This window comes from Phyllobates terribilis, unplaced genomic scaffold (assembly GCF_046119375.1).
Source record: "Phyllobates terribilis strain yellow unplaced genomic scaffold, ASM4611937v1 Scaffold_142__1_contigs__length_4687701, whole genome shotgun sequence".
NCBI classification, from domain to species: Eukaryota; Metazoa; Chordata; class Amphibia; order Anura; family Dendrobatidae; genus Phyllobates; species Phyllobates terribilis.
In genome coordinates this window covers 2,526,095-2,535,000 of record NW_027362902.1, presented here as the reverse complement: position 1 = coordinate 2,535,000, position 8,906 = coordinate 2,526,095, and the positions used below count along the sequence as shown (strand labels likewise).

The 8,906-nt window shown below is 42.8% G+C and overlaps 2 non-coding genes and 1 pseudogene across 2 annotated transcripts; all 3 read right to left on the bottom strand.

Moving 5' to 3' along the window:
* Window positions 1-4,491: 4,491 nt before the first annotated feature.
* Window positions 4,492-4,682, bottom strand: LOC141205736 (U2 spliceosomal RNA). Its single transcript, XR_012276411.1, has one exon. It is a non-coding gene; the product is annotated as a U2 spliceosomal RNA (small nuclear RNA).
* Window positions 4,683-5,797: 1,115 nt separating this feature from the next.
* Window positions 5,798-5,988, bottom strand: LOC141205735 (U2 spliceosomal RNA). Its single transcript, XR_012276410.1, has one exon. It is a non-coding gene; the product is annotated as a U2 spliceosomal RNA (small nuclear RNA).
* A 1,112-nt stretch (window positions 5,989-7,100) lies between these two features.
* Window positions 7,101-7,307, bottom strand: LOC141206271 (U2 spliceosomal RNA; annotated as a pseudogene).
* Window positions 7,308-8,906: the final 1,599 nt, after the last annotated feature.

The window sequence follows — 8,906 nt, the reverse complement described above, 5'->3', positions numbered from 1 at the left end:
ACACCCGCATACAAACTTCTCACTCGCCCAACAAAATCAGCCGGAAAACCCATTTTTAACAACACTCTGAACAAAAAACCATGCGACAACCTATCATAAGCCTTTTCAAAATCCAAACTTAACAAAAATACACTCTTCTTACGACCCATGCAATCCCATAGACAATCTCTTAACATACACACACACTCATGAATCCGCCTCCCAGGTACCGCACAACACTGCTCATCCCCAATCACACTCTCTATCACATCACGCATCCTATTAGCCATAAGTTTTGCATAGATTTTATAATCACAATTAAGTAACGTTATTGGCCTCCAATTCCTCAGACTTTTCAAATCCCCTTTCTTAGGAATTAACACAACCATACCTGCACGCATACTCTCAGCCACCTCCATGTTTCCCCACATATACTTACATACATCCACAAAGTCCTTACCAATCACACCCCACATCACACGATAAAATTCTACTGGGAGGCCATCCTCCCCCGGCGTCTTATTCAAAGCCATACTACACATAACCTTCCATACCTCATCACCAGTCACCTCACCCATCACTCTCTCTCTTTCTGCTTCACTCAACTTACTCTCTAACACACTCAAAACATCATTCTCCAAACATTCATCCCTCTGTTTCACTGCATACAGATCCTCATAAAACTTAGCCACCTCTTCACACATATCCTCTCCACTCACCTCACTTCCATCTGCTCCATACACCACGCTCATACTCTGTTTCTTTCCAAAAACTTTTTTAAAGAAAAACCGAGAACATTTCTCATCCTGCTCCATCTTATCAATCTTTGCCCTAAACACTATGCTTCTCCCTCTCTCCAACAAAAACTCACTAATCTCCTTTTTTACCTCTAAAATATCCTCCTCCACCTCAACTCCTCCTTCCCTTAACTTATACAAAACGCTCAACCGCGCGTTCAGTTTAACAAAACTCTCTCTTTTAATTGCTGCATACTTGTATCCTAAATTTTTAAAGAACATTTTTGTTTGTTTCTTCACCCAGTCCCACCACTCACAAACGTTCCCAAACTCATTTTTATGCTTACACCATTCTTCATACCGCCTTTCATACTCCTTTCTCACATCTTCATTCTCTAACAGTTTAACATTTAACTTCCACAATCCTCTCCCAAACACTCCATCAACTTTTATATCCAACTCACACAACATACACACATGATCTGAAAAAAGAACGTTTTCCTGCCTATAATTAACAGAAACCATATTTTTAGAAATAAAACAATAATCCAATCTGGATTGTACCCTACCACTCTCAGAAAAGAAAGTGTTCAACAAAGGATTCATGTTACACACGCGCTGCATATCACACAACCCAAAATCATTCACTAACTCCAATAATGCTTTCCCAGACACATCCACATTCACTCTCCCCACATCACAGTTCATATCACCCACAATTACCACAGGTATTCTTCCTGGAACAAAAAGCTTAATTTTTTCAAATAAATTTTTGCGCTCATTTTTTTCAACTGGCGCATAAACATTAATAACACAAAACTTTACATTCTTGTATACAAAATTAGCAAGGATACATCTCCCCACCTCAATAACCAAATAATCACTCAAAACAACCTCCCTTCCTTTAACCAAAATACCCACACCATCATTCTTATTACATGCACTCCCCGACCACACAGACGCTCCATAAGACCATTCATCCCCTTTCACACCATCCACTACCCCACATTCTTGTAAACAAAAAATAGATGCATTTTGCATAGCTAAAAACTCAAAAATAGCAGCTCTTCTTACTTTACTTTTAAACACTCTTACGTTTTGGGACACTATGGTAAATCCCATAATACTTCTACTCCTTCACCAATTACACAAAGAAATAGCCTTTGGCCTAAACCAAAGCTCACAAGAGGATAAAAAGAAAAAACATTTACAATATTATATGGTGACACTATCCAGCACCACCACTATCCTCCTCCGCCATCAGAACAGAACAGCTGGTTTCCGACCCGCTGGCTTCACCAGCCACACTCCTCATTCTGGCAGTTCTGATCTTCCTCTGAGGCTCACTAAAATCTGCATCATCACTGCCCCCACCATCCTCCCTACGACTCTTCTTTGCACCCCTATCATCCTCCGAAGAAAAATCTTCAATGTTTTCAGGACCCGAAGGGTGTTCAGGACTGTCGGGTTCCGAGATTTGCACTTCACATCCTGTTGCGTCCATTGCCTCTCCAAAAGTCATCATCTCAGGCAGCTCTGCTTCCACCACTTTCCTAGATATTCTCGCAGACACTGCCTTTTTCTCCACCTTTGCCACTTCCCTCCAGAACTCCTTTTCTTCCCTCCGCTTCTTCCTCATTTCTTCAGCAGAAGAAGAACATGGTCTCAGGGACACCTCCTCTGGCGCCGTAGAGGGAGAGGCTCTACCAGTTTCCCGCCTCCTTCCCTCTCTCTCCTCCCTCTCCAATCTTTCCAGCACTTTCAGTGCGCTTGCCATCTGCCTCCTCTCCAGCTCCTCCTCCTTCTGTTCTTTATCAGAACGTCTAGGTGCACTCATAGGACAGTCCTTATACATGTGATCACTACTCCCACAGACATCACAGGACTTGGCCTCTGGACACTGGTTGGCCATATGCCCCTCCTTTCTGCAATTTCGGCAACACTGCCCTTTAAGGCATGTTACCATGGTATGTCCGAAAGAAAAGCATCTACGGCAAAACATGGGCTGGCCTGGGTAAAAGAGGAAACCTCTATGGCCTGCAACGGAAAAATTTGATGGAGGGTGTCTAAAGCACCCCACACTGTCAGGATCCCTTTTCAATTTCACACGGAATTTATACTGACAGTTAAAGATTCCTAGACAATTGACTTGCTTCACTCCCTTCCGCACATATTCACAGTAGCGAGAGAGGAAGCACTCCAGCAGCTCAGGGTCTGTAAAAGGGTTATAGACAGTCACAGTCACCTCCTTTTCTTGCAGACCAAACAAAGGTTCCCATCTAACTCCTTCCAAGCAGGGGTCACTAGAGTGACCACGGAGCCATTCAAAGACATTAAGGCAAACATCCTGGTCCATAAAGGTAACGTCACAATTACCTTGACGTGAAAATTCGTTGACACTGAAGATCTCAGAACGTCTTGCTCCAGCTTTGCCTTCAACGATGTCTTGGACAATGAAAACCACGTTGTTCTTGTTCTCGTCAGATGGATCCACGGACAAACGGATGGTGTTCTTCACAAAAGACATCTTGGATTCTGTCGGTATGGAATACCACAGGAAAAAGCAGAAAATCCTCCACAAAAGGGTCCGGATTCCTCCAGGAGACTCGCACCAATCAAGGTACAGTCATACGATCGCAGCCAAAAGGCCGAGAAGCGATAACCAGAATTGGTTTCAAACTACGGAGCCACCCAAGGATCCTGAAAAGTCCATTTGTGGAGATGAGCTCCTGGACTCCCGTTAAGAAGACATGTTGTCAACCTCTAGATCCCTTACATGCCTGCACTTTTCGGCTTGCTGCTGCTGCAATCCACGCGTTTTAGATCTGCATAACTCCACCTCTTTAAACACAGCACCTTCACCCCCTGCTGTTCCCACCCGCCTCAACACCGTTGGAAGGGAGGAGAACCAATTAAGGCGGGGGGTGGGGTGGAACGAGCAGCTGTCTACCCTTAGCAGGAGGGCTCCTGATTACATACCTCTCCTGCTGCTGCTGCTGCTGGCTGTCCAGCAGCAGACTGAAGGTGGCTGCTGCTGTGCACAGGTATATAAAGGCTCAGAGCCTATTATGACACGCGCAGCCAGCGTTCCATTGCCACATTCCATCTACTGCAGGCAGGATACCTGGCTGGCTGAATGTCGCTGAGAAGCTCACAGAGACCGCCATAAGCAACAGTTTAACAGAATGCCACAGACTAATCAACCAAACTTTTTGGGTTGGGTTCTCTTTTATAGTCTGCAGGCATTAAATGAAAGAAGTCAGTGTTCCAGCAGAAGGAGACAACGTTTCAGAAAAGGCATTGTAGCAAACCAAAAAAGAAATTTTAAGCGCAGCAGAGTAACCAGCGCACATACCTGTTAGCTCAGGTGAGTTTAAAAGGCTGCTGTTGATAACAAGGGCATTTGCTAAATAGATGGTGTGTGTGCAACAATATACTGAAAGGTCAATTATATTGTGCAGCTTATCTCACCACCTGTAGTTATTTAGGTGAAAGCTCCAAAATGCTTGCCTAATATGTCTGTTTATCCAAAAGGAAGTAAAAAGGGAGAGCTAGAAAGATAGCATTGCATCACATTACATGGCAATGCAATGCACAGTTGCTGAAGTTGAACCAAAATGAGCTTGTAATCTGGCTTCTGCAACTTTGAACATGAAAAATCCAATGAGGAGAAGAAAAGCAAAGCCAAAGAGTCCATCCCAAAATCCGACAAACAAGCAAAATGAACAAAAAACATTGAATTCAATTCTTTCTGATTTTAGAAACTGCATTAAAGAAGGGGTGCACCGGTCCTGGAGATACTGCAATACCAGGTCAATGCGTGGAGTGGACAGAGCAAGCTCTTTTTCCATCTCCCTGTTCTAAAAATCCATTTAATATATGGTCCCCAGATAGGGGACGTATCAGATATTAAACTGATAAGAACAGATACTACACTTGATCTTAGCCAAAAGGCCGAGAAGCGATAACCAGAATTGGTTTCAAACTACGGAGCCACCCAAGGATCCTGAAAAGTCCATTTGTGGAGATGAGCTCCTGGACTCCCGTTAAGAAGACATGTTGTCAACCTCTAGATCCCTTACATGCCTGCACTTTTCGGCTTGCTGCTGCTGCAATCCACGCGTTTTAGATCTGCATAACTCCACCTCTTTAAACACAGCACCTTCACCACCTGCTGTTCCCACCCGCCTCAACACCGTTGGAAGGGAGGAGAACCAATTAAGGCGGGGGGTGGGGTGGAACGAGCAGCTGTCTACCCTTAGCAGGAGGGCTCCTGATTACATACCTCTCCTGCTGCTGCTGCTGCTGGCTGTCCAGCAGCAGACTGAAGGTGGCTGCTGCTGTGCACAGGTATATAAAGGCTCAGAGCCTATTATGACACGCGCAGCCAGCGTTCCATTGCCACATTCCATCTACTGCAGGCAGGATACCTGGCTGGCTGAATGTCGCTGAGAAGCTCACAGAGACAGCCATAAGCAACAGTTTAACAGAATGCCACAGACTAATCAACCAAACTTTTTGGGTTGGGTTCTCTTTTATAGTCTGCAGGCATTAAATGAAAGAAGTCAGTGTTCCAGCAGAAGGAGACAACGTTTCAGAAAAGGCATTGTAGCAAACCAAAAAAGAAATTTTAAGCGCAGCAGAGTAACCAGCGCACATACCTGTTAGCTCAGGTGAGTTTAAAAGGCTGCTGTTGATAACAAGGGCATTTGCTAAATAGATGGTGTGTGTGCAACAATATACTGAAAGGTCAATTATATTGTGCAGCTTATCTCACCACCTGTAGTTATTTAGGTGAAAGCTCCAAAATGCTTGCCTAATATGTCTGTTTATCCAAAAGGAAGTAAAAAGGGAGAGCTAGAAAGATAGCATTGCATCACATTACATGGCAATGCAATGCACAGTTGCTGAAGTTGAACCAAAATGAGCTTGTAATCTGGCTTCTGCAACTTTGAACATGAAAAATCCAATGAGGAGAAGAAAAGCAAAGCCAAAGAGTCCATCCCAAAATCCGACAAACAAGCAAAATGAACAAAAAACATTGAATTCAATTCTTTCTGATTTTAGAAACTGCATTAAAGAAGGGGTGCACCGGTCCTGGAGATACTGCAATACCAGGTCAATGCGTGGAGTGGACAGAGCAAGCTCTTTTTCCATCTCCCTGTTCTAAAAATCCATTTAATATATGGTCCCCAGATAGGGGACGTATCAGATATTAAACTGATAAGAACAGATACTACACTTGATCTTAGCCAAAAGGCCGAGAAGCGATAACCAGAATTGGTTTCAAACTACGGAGCCACCCAAGGATCCTGAAAAGTCCATTTGTGGAGATGAGCTCCTGGACTCCCGTTAAGAAGACATGTTGTCAACCTCTAGATCCCTTACATGCCTGCACTTTTCGGCTTGCTGCTGCTGCAATCCACGCGTTTTAGATCTGCATAACTCCACCTCTTTAAACACAGCACCTTCACCCCCTGCTGTTCCCACCCGCCTCAACACCGTTGGAAGGGAGGAGAACCAATTAAGGCGGGGGGTGGGGTGGAACGAGCAGCTGTCTACCCTTAGCAGGAGGGCTCCTGATTACATACCTCTCCTGCTGCTGCTGCTGGCTGTCCAGCAGCAGACTGAAGGTGGCTGCTGCTGTGCACAGGTATATAAAGGCTCAGAGCCTATTATGACACGCGCAGCCAGCGTTCCATTGCCACATTCCATCTACTGCAGGCAGGATACCTGGCTGGCTGAATGTCGCTGAGAAGCTCACAGAGACCGCCATAAGCAACAGTTTAACAGAATGCCACAGACTAATCAACCAAACTTTTTGGGTTGGGTTCTCTTTTATAGTCTGCAGGCATTAAATGAAAGAAGTCAGTGTTCCAGCAGAAGGAGACAACGTTTCAGAAAAGGCATTGTAGCAAACCAAAAAAGAAATTTTAAGCGCAGCAGAGTAACCAGCGCACATACCTGTTAGCTCAGGTGAGTTTAAAAGGCTGCTGTTGATAACAAGGGCATTTGCTAAATAGATGGTGTGTGTGCAACAATATACTGAAAGGTCAATTATATTGTGCAGCTTATCTCACCACCTGTAGTTATTTAGGTGAAAGCTCCAAAATGCTTGCCTAATATGTCTGTTTATCCAAAAGGAAGTAAAAAGGGAGAGCTAGAAAGATAGCATTGCATCACATTACATGGCAATGCAATGCACAGTTGCTGAAGTTGAACCAAAATGAGCTTGTAATCTGGCTTCTGCAACTTTGAACATGAAAAATCCAATGAGGAGAAGAAAAGCAAAGCCAAAGAGTCCATCCCAAAATCCGACAAACAAGCAAAATGAACAAAAAACATTGAATTCAATTCTTTCTGATTTTAGAAACTGCATTAAAGAAGGGGTGCACCGGTCCTGGAGATACTGCAATACCAGGTCAATGCGTGGAGTGGACAGAGCAAGCTCTTTTTCCATCTCCCTGTTCTAAAAATCCATTTAATATATGGTCCCCAGATAGGGGACGTATCAGATATTAAACTGATAAGAACAGATTTTTTTTTTTTTTTTTTTTTTTTTACAAAACCATTCAGGTTTAAAACAATAATGCAGAATAAAAGGTCGTCTCCTCATCTGAAAAAAACAACCATTCCACAATCATTTATCGTTTAAAACTCATCATGATGGTTTCTTTTATTATCCAGTTAAATTGAAAAAATGCAATATACACATCAGAAAAAAACAAAATTACAGACTAATTATATGTTTCCATTTCCGGAATTTCCATACTCCCTCTGCATCCATCCCACCTTTCATATCACACTTATAATAGAAATATAACTTCTCAAGGACCATTTTAACACAATCATCCACCTCAAAACGCTCATTTTTAAACACATACAAGTTCCGGCAATTCCACAAAACCTCCTTCACACAAGCCAAAAACAGCCACAAAATCCTATCCTTTTCACGGTTTAACATGCATAACCCAAACATGACAATTTCAAAATTCAAATGTTTCACCCCAGTCAATTCCATACATAACCCACCCAATTTAGACCAAACATCCTTCGCAAACCTACATGACCATAGAACATGATGGACCTCTTCATTACACCCACACCGCTCTCTCGGACACCTTTCAGACACCGCCAACCCTTTCCTTTTTTGTACACTCCTCACAGGTAAAATCCCATGCAAAGACATCCAAACTAAATCTTTCTGTTTGTTAGACATATCATGTTTGACCAGCTTACACCAGACATCCTCCGCTTCAGCTGACCTTAACCCATTAATTTCACACATCCTATTATCCGCACACATCCTTTTCACCATGCTTTTATTCTTCAGAAAACTCACCATCTGAACTTTCTCAAGATGAAATTTTTTGATAAAACATTCCAATTGTAGGTACCAATAAGGGCATACATAAGCAGTAGGTTTACAGTTATCATAATTCATCCATTTTAACCGATGGAAGACGGAGCCCCCAAGGTATCTACACATACATGCAGCCTTGGATTGCTTTAATAAAAGTCCTGCAAAAAAACTAATACAATTCAGACCAATAAAAGTCTCGATGTTAGGGAATCCTAGGCCACCATTCCTTTTACACCTATGAAGAAATTCCCTCTTGGCCTTCTCTATATTACTGCCCCAAAGGAACACAAAAAGTAATCTATTAATCTTCTTCAAAACTCCAACAGATGGGGGAAAAATCAAAGCTACATAAATAAGCATAGGGAGAATGATACTTTTAATGATTAAAATTTTCCCAGTAAAGGACAGATCACGCAGACGCCATAATTCCAATTTCCTTGCAATTTTACCACCCAGATCCTCCCAACTCTTGTCCCCTTTTAAACTCTCATCCAGACACACCCCCAACACTTTAATCCCCCCTTCCACACATTCCATATCTGCATCACTCACTTTTTTACTACTAAAAAATCCCTTAACCTTACTTTTTTCCCAATTTATTTTGAAAGCAGAGGCCACACAAAAACATTGGACTAACCATTTAACCCTTGCGACATCACTCTCAGAATCACACAACACACACACATCATCCATATAACCAATCACTTTAATAGCCTTACCATCACAGCCAGGGATCAAAAACCCCTTTAAAACTGTATCCCTTCTAATAAGCTGGAGAAGGGGCTCCATCACACAAATAAACATGATTGGAGAAAGCGGGCATCCCT